Below are 17,860 nucleotides of genomic sequence, written 5' to 3'. Positions count from 1 at the left end.
AAGAAAAATAGAAGTATAGTTTGATGAGTTCTGTGGTCAAGTTCTGTGTAGGGGGGACATGGGAGCAGCATGGCAGAAGCAGCCAGCAGTCCTGCCTGGAGAGGGTTGAAGGAAGGTGATGAAAAGAAATGACCATCAGGATGAGCGTCTGAGCAGGCATCACGCAGTGTCTAATTACTGAGCACCTACTCCTGCTGGGAACTGTGTATCCAGAACAAACAAACCAGATCCCTGTCCTTTCTGTGCTCCAAGTCTAGTGTGGGAACCAAACCAAACATTCATCAAAGAACCATACAGGCAGGTGTGAAAGTGTAATTATGGTGAGTGCCATGAATGAGACCCCATGATGCTACGAAAGGGGTAACAGGGAGCTTAGGAAGGGTCTGATGAGGGATGACTGAGCTAAGATCCGAATGACAAAAACAGCAAACACACGGCTAGGGTGTCTGAAAAATCTTGAAACACAAAATAAACTTATTTTAAAGCATTTCCAAGTAATATGCTTGATAGGCTTTTCTTCAATCATCCAGTACCTTTTCAGGTGAAGTTCTCTACATTTAAAAAAATGAGTTCAATTGTTAATACACTGTAAAGTGTCCCCTCCAAAGTCTAGAAACATAGGCAAATAATATGTGTATTGTGCTTTTTATTAGATGAACAAATTAGACCCATTGCTGTCCCTGAAAACGACCCGAAAGGACAGTGTAGCTGACAGCAGCAGTGGTGGGGTGAGCGTGGATGGCGGGACCCATGAATGGCAGCCCCACACCACAGGACCTTGTAAGCCACGTGGAGGGCTAGAGTTTGCTGTGAGAGCCACAGGGTTTAAAGCAAGGAGGGGACATAATTGATGTGTATTTCATAAAGAACACTCTCTCTGAGGTGTGAGAGGACAGATGGGAGAGGGTGTAGGGGGAGGAAATGATCACAGTTGTCCAGGGAAACTGACCGCTGGGCCAAGGGTGATGGTGGCCGGAAAGGGTGGGATGATGGCGTAGCTCAGGTGTTTTCCAGCAGATGTGGGTGGGAGAACTCTCAGGCAGAGGGACACGAGAGGAGGTGTCCCTGGGTGTGCCCAACTTTCCTTCTTCTAACCCTAGTCTCCTATGAGGGCTCTGAGTCTGGACTGTATATGGATATTCTTTTCTTTTTTCTTTCCAAAACAGGAAAATCATCAGTCTCTACCTGACTCCTCACCATCTTTCCTGGGAGTTTAAAACATCTTATTCAACCCCAGGCCTCTCCACCCTGCCTGTCGAAACCTTGCCCCAGCCCTCAAACCATACTGCCTTGCAAAATCCCTGTGGTTACGATAATATCACACACTTCAGAAACCAAGGATCTCTGGCAGTGAGGGCACGAAGTGGAACCTCAGTCAGTAGTTATTAACTCGGCTGTTCTGGATATATATTTGCTTGATGGTTCTCACCTTGCTAACCTGGCATGCTCAGGTGCCCTCAAATAGATGTAAGTACTGTTTTTACAAATATGGTCTGATCACAGTAAATGATCTGCTTGCAGAATATTACATTTACTACTTAGACCCAGCTCTAGGCATTCTGAAACAGGTATCTACATTTACCCCAATTTAATGAATTGCTTCAAATAACTAGTCCTAACACAAAGTCGGAAGCTCTTTTTTCCCCCCAGAGTATATATGATGCGTAACTAGATATTGAGTATTAAAGGAAAATAGATAGAATTTTCCCTCAGAATTGATGTTACAATTATGGTTGCAATTTTGAACAAAAGCACAAATAGAGCATCAATAGAAAAATGATTAAGGCACCATGGTTATTTAATAAAATGATGCTTTATCGTGTAAACATTCTGGATTAGAAGACTCCTGAAATGGGCCATCTGGTTGATTATCTTACTTTACTGATGGGAAATCTGGGACCAAAGAGACGGCATCTTGCGGGAGATTACTCAGCTAGTGGCTAGTACAGCCAGGGCCAGAACCAATGTCTTCTGAGGCCCAGGTTACCTTTCTGCCAGGTCTCTTCTACAAACATCCTCAAAAATAAGCATTGACACAGTGCTTTGCAAGATGCCCACTATATTCTCTTTCTGAGCACAAGTGTGACCATACTTCTCAGCCCCTTACGTCTCTGTGGGGCCATGTGACTGAGTTCCAGCCAAGGAAACGTGGCTCCCGAAATCTTCTCATGGGACCTCCCTGTTCTCTCTCTGCTTGCTCATTGGCTGGCCAGATGCAGAGCATCCAGGGGAGGACTCCAAGAGCCCTGGGGATGGCAGAGACGGGAGGTGTTCCTGAATGACTGCGTGGAGCAGAGCACCCCTGCTGACCACAGTGAAAAATGAAATGGGTTAGAATAAACTTTTGTTGGGTGAAGCCACTGAGATTTGGGGATTTTCTGTTATAGCAGTTAGCCTATCCTGCCTAATACAAGTGACAAAAAAGCTAGTTGCTAATGATTATTAATTACCATTGCATATATAATCCCTAGAATGATTTGCTTATAACAAATGTGCAATGTGTTCAACAACTCTTCTATAGGGCAACTTTGGCCCAAGAGGGGTTTACCTTAGTGCTTTTGAGCAGTGGTTCGGGGACCAGATATCCTGGGTCCAAATTCTGGCTCTCCTACTCACTAGCTGTATCACATCAGGCAGGTTAACCTCTCTCTGGGGCTCTGTTTTCTCATTTGTAGAATGGCATTGACAATAATAGGATGTTGTGAGAATGAAATGAGTCAGTAGAAGTAGAGTGCCTCAGAGCCTTGCCTGGCAATAAAAGTTAGTCCTGATTGTTTGATCCCAAACAAATAGGCTGGCCAAAGTAAACATCCCTTGACTCCTTAGCTAATGATGGTTTTATTTGTCTTTTTCAAATGTGAGATGGTTCTGGAGTCATGACTTTGATTATGTAGGTCTCCTTTACAAGGCATTTTCTCTTTTCTCTAGTTTTCCTGTGGTAGACTAAATTAGTTCATTCATCATTCTCTTTCAGGCGACCATTTCAGAATGGAAATATGGATAAGCATCACTCAGGAGCTGAATTATAAGGGTTTAGATATAGTTCCTTCCCCTCTCTGCAGGGCTCTCCCAAGATTGTGTGGAGTAGGACACAGAAGCCTCCTTCCTTACCCCCACACCAAACTGCCCTTTCGTCTTTTCCTACTTTCCCTTCTTTCCTTCCCCCAATGTATTTAATGAGCTTCTAGGATGTGTCAGTTCTTGTCCTGGTACCGTGGGTATAGTCATGCATAAGATAGACATTTTGTTTGTGCACTTCTTGTTATGTCTCTTCTCCAGGTAGAAAGTATACATGTTAGTGCAATAAAGGAAATAATTGGAGTGGCCTCTGCAGAGGTGACTCTGAACTGAGATCTCGGGGTGCTGAGGACCAAGTGTGCACAGCGCTAAGGGCAGGACCTTGGGTAGCAGGAACATTAAGGGTGAGAGCTCTGAAGTGGGAAAGAGCAGGCACATCCGTGAGAGAGGGCAGCCAGTGCGGCTGAACCATGGTGAGCATCGTAAGTAAAGCAGGGCTTAGAGCGAGGGGGACTTGGGCCCTGTGGGTATGGAAAGGCACAGAAAGGTGCCTTCCGCTTTGTCCCCATTGTTACCTTATTTGTCCAGGTCTTCAAATGACCTCTAGTTTTTCCTTCTTTCAATTCGTCTTTCTAAAATCTGGATGTAACGTGCACTCCCTGCGCACCCCTCGCTTGGCTGCTACCACTTGTATGATAATCACACCTCCTTAGCAAGGAGGACTCGCTGATGATCTGACTCTCCTATTACCGCAGCCTCGCCTTCCTCCACCACCCCCACCACCCTAGCTGTTTATCACATCATAGGTGCTAATCAACATGGGACAAATAAATGAATTCCTTCAACACTTAGACTAAGCTTCTCTCCTCAGCTTTGCCTCCCCACCCCTACCTCATCAGCTGGTCCTACCTGCTCTCTCTTTGTGTCCTGACTCCATTCACTTCCCACCATTTCCATGGTGAAGCCATTGCTACCTCTCACCTGGGTTACTGCAGCAGCTTCTAACCAATCTCTCTGGTTTTGCTCCTCCCTCCCTGCGGCCTGTTCTCCCCACTAGAGCCAGATCATATCGCCCCCAGGCCCTGCTCACGCCTCCTGGCTTCCTGTCACTAGAAGGATGACATCTAAACTCTTTCTCATATCCCCAGGCCCTGCCATCATCTGGCCCCTGGCTCCTCTGGACCTCATCTGGTATTCTCTTCTCTCCCATTCATCGTGGGCTAGACGCACCTACTCCTGGACTGTCAGCTCGCTCAGGACCCTATTTGTCCCTTCGCCTGGTATGGTTTTCCTCAGATCTTGGCGTGATTGCTTCACAACAATTGTGTCAGCTCAAATACATTTTCATACAAATTTCCTCCTGCGTTACCTCATCAGGAGGCCTTTTCTAATGGAGTATGGTAATCTAATGTCGCCCAACCCCCAGCCAACCCCTATCTCACCATCCTGCCCTACTGCCTTGGTGATACTCCTCACTTTGAAATTTCTCAGTCACTTACAATGCTGCTGTCACACTGGTTTCCACGTTTACTGCCTGTCTTCCTCCATTAGAATATAAGCTCCATGAGAGCAGGGCCCTGCCTGTCCTGTTCTGTTTGGATGCCCAGAGTCTGGCATGTAGCTGAATGAATGAATGAATTAATGAATAAGTGAAGTTAATTCAAGGGTTCTAAAAAAATGAGGTCTTGAATAATCATCTGTCAGGCAAACCAGGTCACTGGGGAGAAAGAGTAGAAGCACCAAAGGGCATAGAAAAGTGACCATCAGTCACACTGTGGCTGGACTTTGATGATAATTACCCACCCGCAGATTGTGCTGTCCAGCCAGATCTTCCAGCCACGAAAACTCACTGGAGGGAGAAATAATGATCAAGAAAATCTATCACTGAGAGCAGTAGAAAGTGGGGGTGAGTGTTTTATCAGCTCCTAAATAATCATCTACCTTCCTTTTGCTCAGTTACAAAGAGCCCATTGTAGCTGGGACTTTCTGATAACAAGGGATTCTTTCCTAATTACTATATGCTCTATTTCAGGTTCAGCAGAAAAGAAAATTAAAAAGCTCCATTTCACTTTGGGTTCAAATGAGTCAATCTTTCAGTCAGTCAAGTATTAATTAAGACATGCTAGGAAATATGGGGGAGGTAAAAGACATCCTCTCTTGTCTCAACGATGATACCAGGGAAATAATTAGAGAATGATTTAAGAATGATGAAAAGAATTTTAAAAAGGCTTCATGTGGACTTTCTTTGATTTTCTATTATGGAAGGTCTGGAATCTCCAGTTCCTTTATACTTCTTTACTCTTTTCCCTTTCCTCTTTCCTTCCTTTTCTCTCTTTTCATCCCTAATTATCTTTCTCCAAAGGGTCCAGACTATACACTCTAAGAATAGTTAGTTCTCCTCATGTTACCCTTAGGATTAATCATGTGAAATTATGTCTGATTCCCTGAAAATTCCAGCTGTACTAAATGTGAGTGAATACAGTTTCTCCAGTCTGTTAGCAAGTCAACTTCCTCATATTTACCTCCTCAAGATCAAGGAAATTTCCTAATTTTTCTTCTCATATGCCAGATAACTTGTAGTCAAGAATTTTGCCAGCCTGGGCAACACAGCAAGAACCTATCTCTACAAAAATAAAAATTAAAAAAATTAGCCAAGTGTGGTAGCACATGCCAATAGTTCCAGTTACTCAGGAGGCTGAGGCAGGAGGATCACTTGAGCCCGGGAGTTTGAGGTTACAGTGATTGCACCACTGCACTCCAGCCCGGGTGACAGAGTGAGACTTTGTCTCTAAAATAAAAAACAAACCAAAAAAAAAAACCTGTCTCCACCACTAACATGGTGTGGGTCTGGGGAACATTCACTTAAGTGTTTTTTCCATTTATTCTTCTGTAAACAAGGATATTACCATCTTTCTCAGAGGGCTAGGTGTTTTATTCACTGTGTTACATCATTTTACTCTCAGTATCTGGCACAGGGCCTGGTAGAAAGTGGACTGGCAGTAAGTACTTGCTGAATGGATGACTGAATGAATGCATTGCTGAGCAGAGTAAATGAGATAATGTGTGTGAAGCATGTTGTGTAAGTATATTTCACACAGTGGGTGCCTTAAAATTGCCTTGACAACTGTAAAACACTATATTTATTATTATACTATTCACATTGTGTGAAAGGTGAAAACATCCATTTGTGAATTATTTTGCTCTAATTAGAGTTTGATCAGCTTTTCACTGAATTGGCGTAGAGAATGAGTTAATCAGCCCCTAGTCAATCAGGGCAGCCACCTTTGCCTCTCCCCTGCTTTCCTGCTAACTTTATTTCCATTCACTCCCAGTTGCTTCTCCCTCTCCCAGCCCTCCTGACCGCCAGGATCGCACTTCTCAGGGAGCCTTGTGTTGTCCATCACTATCAATTTTCTCCTCTTCATTTCAGCTAGAATGCTCATTTGTTTTCTTTTGACAGTCCTCTTTTGACTTAAATACTTCAGGAGGCCAAAAATCTCAAAACAGAGGGTTGGCAAAAGTCTTATCACCTTTCACACAAACGGGGAATGATCTGTTGAATCAAAAAGCCACCATTTGCTGAGTTCTTACTAAGTGTGCAACTCTGTGTGTGGAATCAAGGGTTTACAGACATGGTCTCCATTCAACAACTCAAGAGGTAGGCTTTTCCTATGCCCATTCTACAGATGAGGAAACTGAGGCTGTGAGAGATTAAGCAATTCGCCCAAAGACATGGAGCTACTCAAGCACAGAAAGAGGTCTGACTCTAGTCCTCTCTGAGTCCAAAGATCCTGCTGTAACCACCATTCTCAGAATGCTGAGGACTTTAATTTCTGGATCTTCCAAGATGATGGGGTGTTCATCCAACTATTCATCCATCAGCATGTAAAAGCCTGCCACGTGCGTCACACCCTGTGGGTGCACTCTTGATTACGATGCCTTCCGTGACCTCAAGGAGCTCATGTTTTAATAGGACCAAACATGTTGAATAGAAGTGCAATACAACATCCCACATAATATATATCACCCCATATATGCTGGGGCCCCAAGGCATGAAACTCCACTAAATAGGCGTAGCACTCATTGGCAGTCTGGGAGCTATATCCAACCCCCAGGCACTTTTACTTTGTATTATTTTTCTGCTTCCTTCGGTTTCATATCAAATTCTCAATCTTTAGGACTCAATGTGGTCCTAAGATTTGGCCACACTAATCTCCCACAGGGCCACAATCTGCTGGAGCTTTAAAAGGGCCTGTGTTCTCTCCATTCCCCGACCCCACACCCCAGTCCCCATCCTGCCTGCTTCACCCAGTCCTGTTCACCCACCTGGTCCCTGGAAGCATTTTAAGCTCATCTCCCCTGGATTTAACTCACTCAGGAGTAGGCACTATGGTACATGTTCTCTGTGCTGTCATCTATGTAGAGAAGAGCCATGCAGGGGGCTTAAAAAATATAAATGAGGACAAAAGGCAAGCCTCACATAGCAGATTTAACCTCCAGTTTGATGGACTGATCCTGATCTGTGGTTAATCAGACAAATGATAAGGGTGAGGGATATGTGCAAGAGGAATTAATGCATATCAAAACGCCCCTGGGCACAATACAAACAGCTGGCCCAAGGGTGCAATTAAGCGAGGAGTCAGAGGACCCTCTCCTAGTCCCAGTTCAGTTGTCCTCCAGGCCTTTGACCTTGGGCAAAATCAGTTAAGCTTTCTGAGCCCTTTCCTCATCTGAGAAATGAGGTTATCACTCAACCTGGATATCTCTCAAGATTATTGTGAAGAACAGACAAAACATGTGGAAGAACACTGAGCAGGGAAAATTGCAATCTCAATGCAAGGTAGTGGTATTTTAGGGGATTATATTAAAAGGCTGAATTAAAGCTCAAAGTAGAAAACTGAGCTTCTCTTACTGATGCAGTCCTCCACCCTCCTATCCCCTCTCTTCCCCCCAGTCTGTAGTTATTAGAAGCTACATTTCCAATATGGAGAATTCATAGGGGAACTCTAATACCACTCACACTTCTGTTCGTCATCTGTATGTATATATTATATACATATATACACACACACATGATCTGACCACATCCTGGTATTAGTGCTAATGAAACCTGTAGCCATGGTTACAGTGAACTATCTTGGTTATACAGTTCTCATTTTCATTTTTCAAAATAGTTTGGTAAAGGATTTTGGAGCCAATGTTTGTGGGTGTGGTAAAGTGTCTAGGTGAAGTTTTGTTTTTGGAGAGCCAGAGCCAAGGCTCTGAGGTCATCTGTGAGTTAGGAGTGGTTTAGCGGGGCGTTGCCTTTTCTGTCCCACAAATAAAGGGAAACCTCTGCTTCTGGCCGACTCCAATAACTGATGCTTAAGTGTTCAAACGTCATATCCTCTTGGAAGGAAAAGGTGTTTTTTGAAAAAGCATCAGAACAACCAAACATTTGTGTCATTCAGGGTCTCCCTGCCACACAGGTGGTAATTAAAAGTTGCATAATTCTCTTTACTACTAGAGATGGGAACTTAAGAGTTCTGCAAACTTTGTGGCAATAACAGGATGACTGACATATTTCTTTTCGTTAGTGGTGGTGGGGGAGACATTTACAGGCTGGAGTAGCTGAAAACTAACGGAGTGGCAAAAATATACAGTTATGCAACTCAAAAGCGATACAGATATAGTTCTATTTTCCTTTCCATTTTGTCCCTTCGTTTAATGTTAACAAAATTTCTGGGCAATTAAAAGCCAAAAGCTACCTTACTGCAATATTAAGTCTTAAAATGCAAAGATCAAATCATAGAGGGAGTGAGCATAAATATTCTCATTACAAATAACTCACCTCTGTGGAATGTTCAGTGTGGTGGATTTCAGATTTGCCAGGCTTTGGGTTGCAGCTTCTGCCTCAGAGGGTGGGCTGTGCAGAGGAGTTCATGTGTCTGAGGATAAATCTTTATTTCCTCTCTGCATGGGCTTAAATCTGCATTCCTAATGTTGCAGGGGGTGTTCTTTTTTTATGGTTTTGATAAGTAATGGTTGATGAATGCAGAGAACATATATGAGTGAGCTAAAATACTTATTGAATACCCATCCAGTGTCAGGTTAAGTAGCATGCCTTTTTTTTTTTTTTTTTTTGCTTCAGCACCTTCTTTCTTTGATACAGATGACATATGCTTAGTCTCATCACGTGCAGCTTTAGTTGCCTGCGTGCAGATATTGTTATCCCTAAGAACAGCCGTCACCTCTTCCCTGATGCCCTCAGCATGCCCAAACGTTTTCCACTCCATCCTTGAAATGCCGTTCCCAAAGGAGATGGCAGGTATTGCGAATTCTTGAATTGGGAGTATGTATGGAAGAAACTGCTTAAGCTGGGGATTGCAGGGGGGTGTCCCATATTGCAGGGGGAACCCCCCTCGACACAGGGTTCCCTCAGCCTCATCCCCTCATTCCTTCCCGTCCACCACCTCTGCTCCATCCATGCCTGGTGACCTCAAGGCTTTGTGGGAGAACCTCTGGAAAGTACTTAAGGCCACTGGGAGCTGGTGGGGATGGTCAGAGAGGCCAGGGAACTCAGCCCTTGTCTCTGAGCTCTCCATGGTGTGGCCTCAGGGCTGAGCTATCTGCAGGCTGCCCACCAGACTTTAGGCTTTATCTCCCCTTAGCAGCCCAGACATATGTTTTATCAGACCAACCCTCAAAGTATCAGGGTCTTGAAGAAGTAACATGTTAGGTGGGAGTGCTTTGATAGAGCAAGATATTCTGAATGTTAGACTCTACACATGACAGTTAGAAGGCAGAAGATGCCCTAGGGATGGCAGTTGGCCTAGAGCAGCCAGAGAAGAAAGTGGACGTCCTTGTAGTGCCTCATAGGGGTAGGCAGTTATGCTTCTCAGTGGAGAATCTGTGGGGCCTAGGCCCCCTGTTCTGGCTTTGACTTTTATCTGATTTTACTTATTCACATTCTCGTAACTTGCCCTAGGAGCCAAATTCTTGGCTCAAGGGTACTTTGAGTGCACAGGAAGCTAATGGATTGAGGAATGAGAAGCAGTTATGACTCACTCAGTGTGTGTCCTTGGGAAGGTCACTCAGCTGCTTTGAGTCTCAGTTTCTTCATCTCCAAAATGGGGAAAAATCTAGAAGAATACACAAGAAAATGATAGCATGTACTGCCCCTTTGGAGGGAAATTGGGGGCAGTGCTGGAAGGGAGACTGGCTTTTTCTCTCATTCCTTTGGTACCATTCTGAATGTCTGATCACATGTATACACTTTCTAAATTAAACCAACAAGTGGAAGTGAGTACCTGCTCACAGGGTCCTTAGGTAAAAGCACAGAGTGCATGTAATGTGTGTCTGGGCGGTTAGGAACTGTACAAATATTTAGAGTCATAATTGGTATTATTCCCAGCAGTTGCAGGGGTATGGCAAAAAAAAAAAAAAAGTCACTCCTCAATTCCGCCAGATAGTCAAAGTGGCCTGAAATTCTTGGGAAATTTGGTCCAATGTTGGGAGGTCTTCCTGCCTCCAACCCAGAATGGCTGGATGGAGACCACTCCTAAATCCTCTCCACAACCAGGCCAGCCCCTTCACCTACTTGTGTAGTGGAGCTGAGGCCGCTGCTGGGTAACTTGTGTCCTCCATGTGTACAAATGACCCCAGATTTCCAAGGGCTAGCCAGCATGTCCACTCTGCTGAGCAAGTTCTGACAAGCACATTCCATCCATTGCCAGGAGGCAGGGGGCAGCACCTTCAGTGTGAGCAGAGGGAATGGTACCTACATTTGTGGCTGCCTTTTGCTTGGCCTCTGAGGCTGGGGAGAGCTTTGTATAAAATGTGTGTGAGTCTCCCTTAGGTTGTTTACTGAGTCCCTATAATAAAAATAATGCTGCAAGCATATTGTTCTTTATACATGAAGAGGCTAATAGCACTAATAACAACTGTTTGCATCAATAAAATATGCCATTTGAATGATTTTTCCTGTAGTTGCATGTGGATTTCGCGGTCAAGAAGTATTAGTTAAGTATTTACTAGTTAACTGACATAGTGCTGGAGGGGGAAAAAGAACTGTACCAACTGGTTCTTATCCTAAAAGAGTTTCTTCATGAACCTTAGAGCACTGAAGTCCTGCTCTGCCTAGCCAAGTGGTAGGGCAAGTCATAGAGCTTCATGAGCCTCAGGCTCCTGGTTTCTAAGATGGGAAGACAATGATGATAACATCAATTGCCCTCACTATTCAGTGTGGTTGTGAAAGTCAAATGATAATATATATGAGAGTTCTTTGTAAACTGAAAATGTCCTGCAAAGTTGAGTTTCAAAAATAATAGTAACTAAATACTAAACTAAATACCAGAAAGTGACAAAATGCAGATACTGTTAGAAAGGAGAGAGATCAATGCTGGCTTAGGTTTTATCAGAGCGGGGGACAGGGGGCGGGGGACATCATGGAGGAGAGAGAGGCTGTGCCAGCTCCTGGGCTGTGTGATTACATGGAGGGCTGGACATTCTGGTGGGGAAAAGGGTGAGTTGGGGTGAGCTACATAGGTTGGAAAAGCCAGAACAGAGGTACAGAGGCCAACAGGTACAGAGTTCGAGATGGGGATGGCAGCGAAGAAGCCTTCTAAGGAAGAGTGAGAACTGAGGTGGCACAGGCAAGCTTGGTGAGATCACAGGGGGCTTTGAAAGCCTAACATGGGGCTGGTGCAACAGCCTCAAGGAGGCCCTGAAAGTTGTGAGCAGAGGAGACCTAATAGCCTCACTGTTTCAGTGGCCACATTCTCTTACCTGACCTTGCTTGTGATGGAAAGTACACCCTACCAGAGCTCGGGATTATGCAGGATTAAGCTCCCAGCCATGGGCTCACTGGCAATCTGCCCTAACCAGTCAGGCAGAGTAATCACAGATACCACAATTAAAAAAAACTTTTATTAATAGCATCCGTTCTCCCTTAGACAAAAATCTAATTATAAACCGAAATGAAATATCACCAAACCAATCAGAAGGAAATGGCTATTTATCTTTTGATCCCTTGGGAATAGGGGGCGAGGGATAAAAACAGGATGCAATCAGTTCTCCCTCCTTCAAACTGGCACCCAGCTGGGCTTGGGTTTATTTATGATTGGTGAAAGTCCGATCAATATCCTACACTGATAACTTAGTTTAGTTTTTTGAAGGCTCCTGAAAACATTGCTTCCTTCAATCTACTGTAATTTGTAGAGGGGAGGGATCTCTTGCCCTATTTCACAGATGAATAATCTTTTCACAGTAAAAGTTTGTTCCAAATTTGTTCAAAATTGTAAAGCTGGTTAGTGGCCAATGGCACACAGGGCTCTAGTTTTCCACTTCCCCATGAGATGCTTTCTGCACTAAAGTAACTCCTAAAATGCAATGAGGGCAGCAAGCAGTGGCAACCAATCCCCTTCACATTTTACAAAGCCTCCCATTTCTCAAACTCTGTGAGATATGGGGTTCCCCTCCAGCTTTGGATCCTTATGCAACCGTAGCTGTCTCTCACCCCACCCCCATCCACTGCCCTGTACCCCATCTCCTGGCCTCTATTCAACATTGCTTCCCTGAGGAAACCTTCCTTGACCTCATTACAGGTCAGAGCCCCTGCTCTGTGCCCTTCGCCATATCTATATTGTCGCTACCACCCATAATCTGTGGTAGGATAATTGTTTAATCATTGTTCTTCCTTTCTAGATGGAATCTATTCCCATCATGGCATCCTCTGCATCTGGGACATATTTTGCCCTTGGGAAATATGTGCTGAATTAACAAATGAACATGTTTATAGATGAAGAAGCTCTGAGGTTCACTGAAATTAAATGACTCGTCTAAGGTCTCATACCTAAGAAAAGATCATGTGCCAATTCCTCTACCTCTAAATAGCCAGTTTTCCTTCTGCTGTGCCACACTAGTTTCTAGGTTCATACAGATCATGTTGGTCAGTTAGAAGGAGATACCCAGGAAAATAAAGTCTGCCAGTTGAAATGTCAATATTTTGGGTTTGGAGAGCTCTTTCATCCTGGGCAGTATGCTCAAATACCAGGTATTCTTGGGTGCTCCTGAGTCTCAGATCTCTTTCGGAGACTGGCTACTTTTTAATCTCCAGTGAGGCTGTCAGGACTAAGAAACAGATGAGAGCAGCTAAGGCTCAACTTCCAAGGAACATTGGTCTCAAATGGACATCAAGCTTTGTTTTCATGGGGTGCCATGTTGAATATCAAGATTACATCACTTGGAAGTGAGACTACCCCCATGTTGTTAGAAAGCCCTGACTGGCTGTGTTTCTGACTTCTTGGTGTTCTTAATTTTTTACTTTTTAAAAAGATACAGGGTCTCACTCTGTTACCCAGGCTAGTGTGCAGTGGCACGATCACTGTAACCTTGAATTCCTGGGCTCAGGCAATCCTCCTGCCTCAGCCTCCCAAGTAGCTGGGACTGCAGGCGTGCACCGCCACACCTGGCTAATTTATTATTATTATTATTATTATTTTGGTAGAGACAGGGTCTTCCTATGTTGCCCAGGCTGGTCTTGAACTCCTGGCCTCAAGTTAACCTCCTGCTTCAGCCTCCCAAAGTGCTGGGAGTACAGGCGTGAGACGCTGCGCTTGGCCTCTGTGTGTTCTTCAATTGGTATGATTTCATTTGGTAATTTCTGGTTGCAAAGTCAACTGAGTAGAGTATGTGTGTACGTAGGGGGGCTCACTACCTCACTGTTATTACTGTAAAAAGACCTCCCTGCTTTTTCCTGGAGGGAGGAATTTCCTTTGCTGGCTTTTTCTTCCTTCACTGATTCTGGGTTGTTGACACCAATGTGGCCGAGGAAGCCAAGAACGTCCATTTCCATTCTCTGCTGTACAGCAGCAAATTATTCAATTCAACTCACATTTGTTGAGCATCTACTATGTGCATGAAGAACTTCCCTCTCTTCTAAGGCTTTCCCAGATAATGCTGCCTAGTGAGAAGTAGAAAACTTGCTAGCTATCTGGGTAAGGAAATCAGAATTGAACTTTTCTTCTTCTGATAGAGACTTGGGGAATAAAGTCAAGGAATTTATTTTTTTTGTTGGGGAACTGGGCAAGCACAGGCAAAGTACCATAAGGCATGACTGGTTCAGTGTCCCAAGGGAAATTCAAACAAATGCTTATGGAAGCAGCAAGGAGGGAGCCGTTAATTCCAATGAGGAATCCAGGGCAGACTTCGATGAGGGTGTGATTTGAGTTGGCATCTACAAGGTGCATAGATGGGAAAGAAAGGTGATTCCAGGCTGCTCAAGAAACTGAACTGGCTCAGGGAAAGAATCCAGTCAAAGTGGCCTATGTTCCAACTCAGCTCTAGAGGCCTCTAACCTCCCGATGTTATGGCCGCAACGCTAAAACAGCTCGCTCCACCTGACCCCCTCTCCCAGGGTCTTCTCGCAGCCACTGCTTTAATTGCCATGGCATTCCAGGGACCAGCCCAGCACCTGAAGGGGATTCTTCAAGGTTCTGGCCCTAGGAGGAGGCTGCTCCTGATGTTCTCTCCCTCCATACCTCATAACATGTTATGACTTGAGTGTCCGGGGTTAGGGCCGAGAACAGGAGTGACTGATGACATACTGGGCTAAAGGACATTCAGGGCTACAATTTCAAATTGTTTTCACATTTCACTGTGAAGGCAGATTACTGTGTTAAGGAAACTTGAGTGTATAGTGAGTTTTTTGCCTCCTCCCTGTCCCTCACCCTTACCCCAACTACATTTTATCTCTTTATACAGCATATCCTTACATTTGACGATAATTCTGACTTCAAATCGGGTGTCACAAGGCCCTGGGTAACCAAAGCCAGTTCCACTTGGCTCACATTCAAAGGGATCCCTCTTTCCCTGCCTCCTCCCCCACACTCAGCCTGCCAACATTTAGCACAAAGTTTGTGGAAACCAAATGACATTTTGCCCTAAGAGTCAAGCCTAGATCGGCCCATGGTCAGAGGTTGTACAACAGAAGCCCAGGAGGCAGCTGCCACCAGAGAGCGGGTTGTGTTTGATCTGCAGCTCTCAGTCTATGCTCTCACCCAGCTTGTGTGACCCTCTCAGATGGACTAGCCTGGGTCAAAGCCTGGTCCCACCACACACTGGCTTCTGAACATGGAAAGTCCCTTTCCCTCTCTGTGCCTTAGTTTCCTCAACTATAAAAGGGGGATAAGAATAGACCCTCTCTCGTAGGATTGTTGTGGGAACCAGAGGAGTTAAATACTCTGTGTGACGTGGGTGAAACAGTGCCTGGCACAGAGCACATCTTCAGTACATGTTGGCTTTACCTGTCAGGCACCCTGTAGGCATCTGAGCTTGTGACCTCTGCTGGGACCCAAAGCTGAGGAGCTAGAGTATGCAAAAGGGACGACAGGGATGAATCCTGTGTGCATCGTGGAAAGACACTACTGTTTCAATATTTCAGAGCGAGTGAGGAATGCTCAGGCCTATAAAACTGAGACAAAGTACCCTCTAAATAGGCGAGAAAAAGGAGGATTTGTTAGCCCCGGGGCCATTTTCTGGAATCATGTGTAGCACAGAGATATCATAGTTGAAAATTTTTTTCCTTCTCTACCACCTCACCTCCCTGACAATGCTTGCTCACTGATAGTACAGAGGCTGCTCCTGTCTGCTTTCCCACTCCACATTAAGCTATTACAGAGCTTTCTCCTTTGGGTATCCCCAGGGTGTTCAGTGTTGGCACATATTAGATGTACAATACACGCTTTTTGATTAAGTAACTGACTGACTGGTTATGGTCTGGGGGGGATGAGAAAGAACCAGAGTGAAGAGTATCTCTGTGACGGCTATGCTATCTCCATGGGCCAGGAAGCCCACATTCACTTCTGGCACCCCAAGCTCTCATACCTATGCAAGCTTCTTGTAGGCCCCTGCAGAGTCAGGTGATGGGGTGGGATAGCAGGGTAGGCCTCCAGCAGGGTGAGGGGGCCAGGACTCGGGCCTGGGCAGAGCAGGAAGACCTTGCAATGGGCTGAGCTTTCACAGTTGGGGTTGCAGCCCACAGCAGCAGCTTATGGTTCAGGTAAGTTGGTCGGACATCTGGGGAGCCAGTGGAACAAGGGTGAAGCAGGACTCAGGGATTCCAGAATGGCACAGCCACAGCCTGAGCAGTGGGTGAAGAGATGGCCGCACTAGCGAGCAGAGATCCCAGGATAGACTAATCCCAGGAACGGGCTTTTCTCACAGCTCTCAATGAGAGGGGCAGGGCTTGTAGCAAGGTGCTTGCAGGCTCCTGGGTGGCAGGTGGTAGGTGGTAGGTCCTTGAGGGTGGAATCTGTGCCTGCGTTTTGTTTTGTTTTTTTAAAAATTCTCCACAGCCTCTAGTATAGTGTCAGGTACACACAGAAGAGATTGAGAACTGTGTATGGGAAAAAATGGAAGCAGCCAGAGTCATGTCCGGGCAGCTTCTGCCATGTAAAGCAAAGCTACCAGGCCTCTTAGGAGTCCTCAAAATTCTCTTTATGCAAAGAGGAGTTGCAGATGACTGACCAAAAGTGATACACCCTGACAGTGCCTGGGAGAGAGGAGTGAGAATTACCAACTGGACAGAGTCTAGACCTTCCCATGAAGTTACTGCTTCTTGTACCTGCCAGCTGAGATGAATTGGCAAATATATGTATAGCCATATGCTATGAATCTTTGAGTAATAATAAACCTTGAATTGAAAAGGAGAAATTAGAGTTTAGGGAAGAGGTTTCCCAGTTCATTTCTTCTCTGGGGTCTCATGTCACATTACAGGGTCTCTACCCTGGGCATGGGCTGACCTCACACAGTGCCACCAGAAGGCCTCCTGCCCCGCTCCCTACCCTTCTTCTCTCTCTTCCCTTGTCTTATTCTCATGCACACAGTGTCTGTTCAGAGATAGAGGACAGCCAAAGCCATTGGAGGCCTTTTCTCATCTCCTTTCCCCATCGCAGGACACATCTGTTTTGAGAAAGCCTGTGAGTTTTGAAATATAGGACCCAGGCATAGGAGTTCCATGACAGTGTGACAGGGCTGGGAGTTCCTTTTACGGAAGCACACGTTTATGAACCTATGTTTAATAAGTGGCAACTGTGTGCCAGACACTGTGCACTGGCAATGCAATGATGGAATAATGAAGTCAAAGGGTACCCGGGGAGGGTCAAACATTATCAATGATCCCACGGGGTTATCAAGAAAATAAGAGACTTAGATTTCATCTCCTTTGAAAATTCTACAGCTTAGGGCCAGCATAAGTGCTCTACCTCTGTGTCCCTGTCATGATGCCTATCATAGCTTTTGTAACACTGCGTTATAACTGCCTCTTGACCTATCTGTCTGCCAAAATGACTGCAATGCCCTGAGAAACAGAATGGCTTCTTATTCATCAGTGGTGGCAGCTGCAGAGTTCCCTTGTAGGAGCTGGGGAAGAGCACTTAGCTTTTGGTGGAGACCTCAATTTCTTCTTCTATAAAATAGGGATGTTACAGGTTGAATATCCCTAATCCGAAAATCCAAAACCCCAAATGCTCCAAAATCTAAAAGTTTTTGAGTGCTGATAGGACACTGAAATGCACACTGGGACTTTGAATAGGGGTGCTGAACTGGTAATTCCAGTAAAATAAAAATATTCTAAAATCTGAAAAAAAAATCTGAAATCCAAAACATGTCCAGTCCCAAGCATTTTGGATAAGAAATACTCAACCTGTAGTAGTACCTATTTTGTTGAGTTGACGTGAGGGTTAAATAAGGGAAAATAGGTAAAGCACTTAATGTTATCCCCAGCACAGATAGAGTACCCCATAAATATTGCTGTTGCTAGCTGTTGCTTCCTACTCAGTTATACCAAGAAGGGGCTTTAGTT

The 17,860-nt window shown here is 45.0% G+C and overlaps 1 protein-coding gene across 5 annotated transcripts in view; it reads right to left on the bottom strand.

The window, feature by feature from the left end:
- The window catches only part of KIAA0040 (KIAA0040 ortholog), a 34,886-nt gene that overhangs the window by 9,141 nt on the left and 7,885 nt on the right, over window positions 1–17,860 (bottom strand). For 2 of the 5 annotated variants that reach the window (XM_025387881.1, XM_025387861.1), the window contains one exon: window positions 10,066–10,139. The exons of 2 other annotated variants lie outside the window; for them this stretch is intronic. The gene's annotated coding sequence lies outside the window, so the exon portion shown is untranslated. Of the gene's footprint in view, window positions 1–8,848; window positions 8,924–10,065; window positions 10,140–17,860 lie in introns of all 5 variants that reach the window. One more of the 5 variants, XM_025387891.1, reaches the window with a different exon arrangement.

Source organism: Theropithecus gelada, chromosome 1 (genome assembly GCF_003255815.1).
Source record: "Theropithecus gelada isolate Dixy chromosome 1, Tgel_1.0, whole genome shotgun sequence".
In the NCBI taxonomy this organism is placed as follows: domain Eukaryota; kingdom Metazoa; phylum Chordata; class Mammalia; order Primates; family Cercopithecidae; genus Theropithecus; species Theropithecus gelada.
Note: the sequence above shows the minus strand (reverse complement) of the source record. Positions and strands in the feature narration are given on the sequence as shown.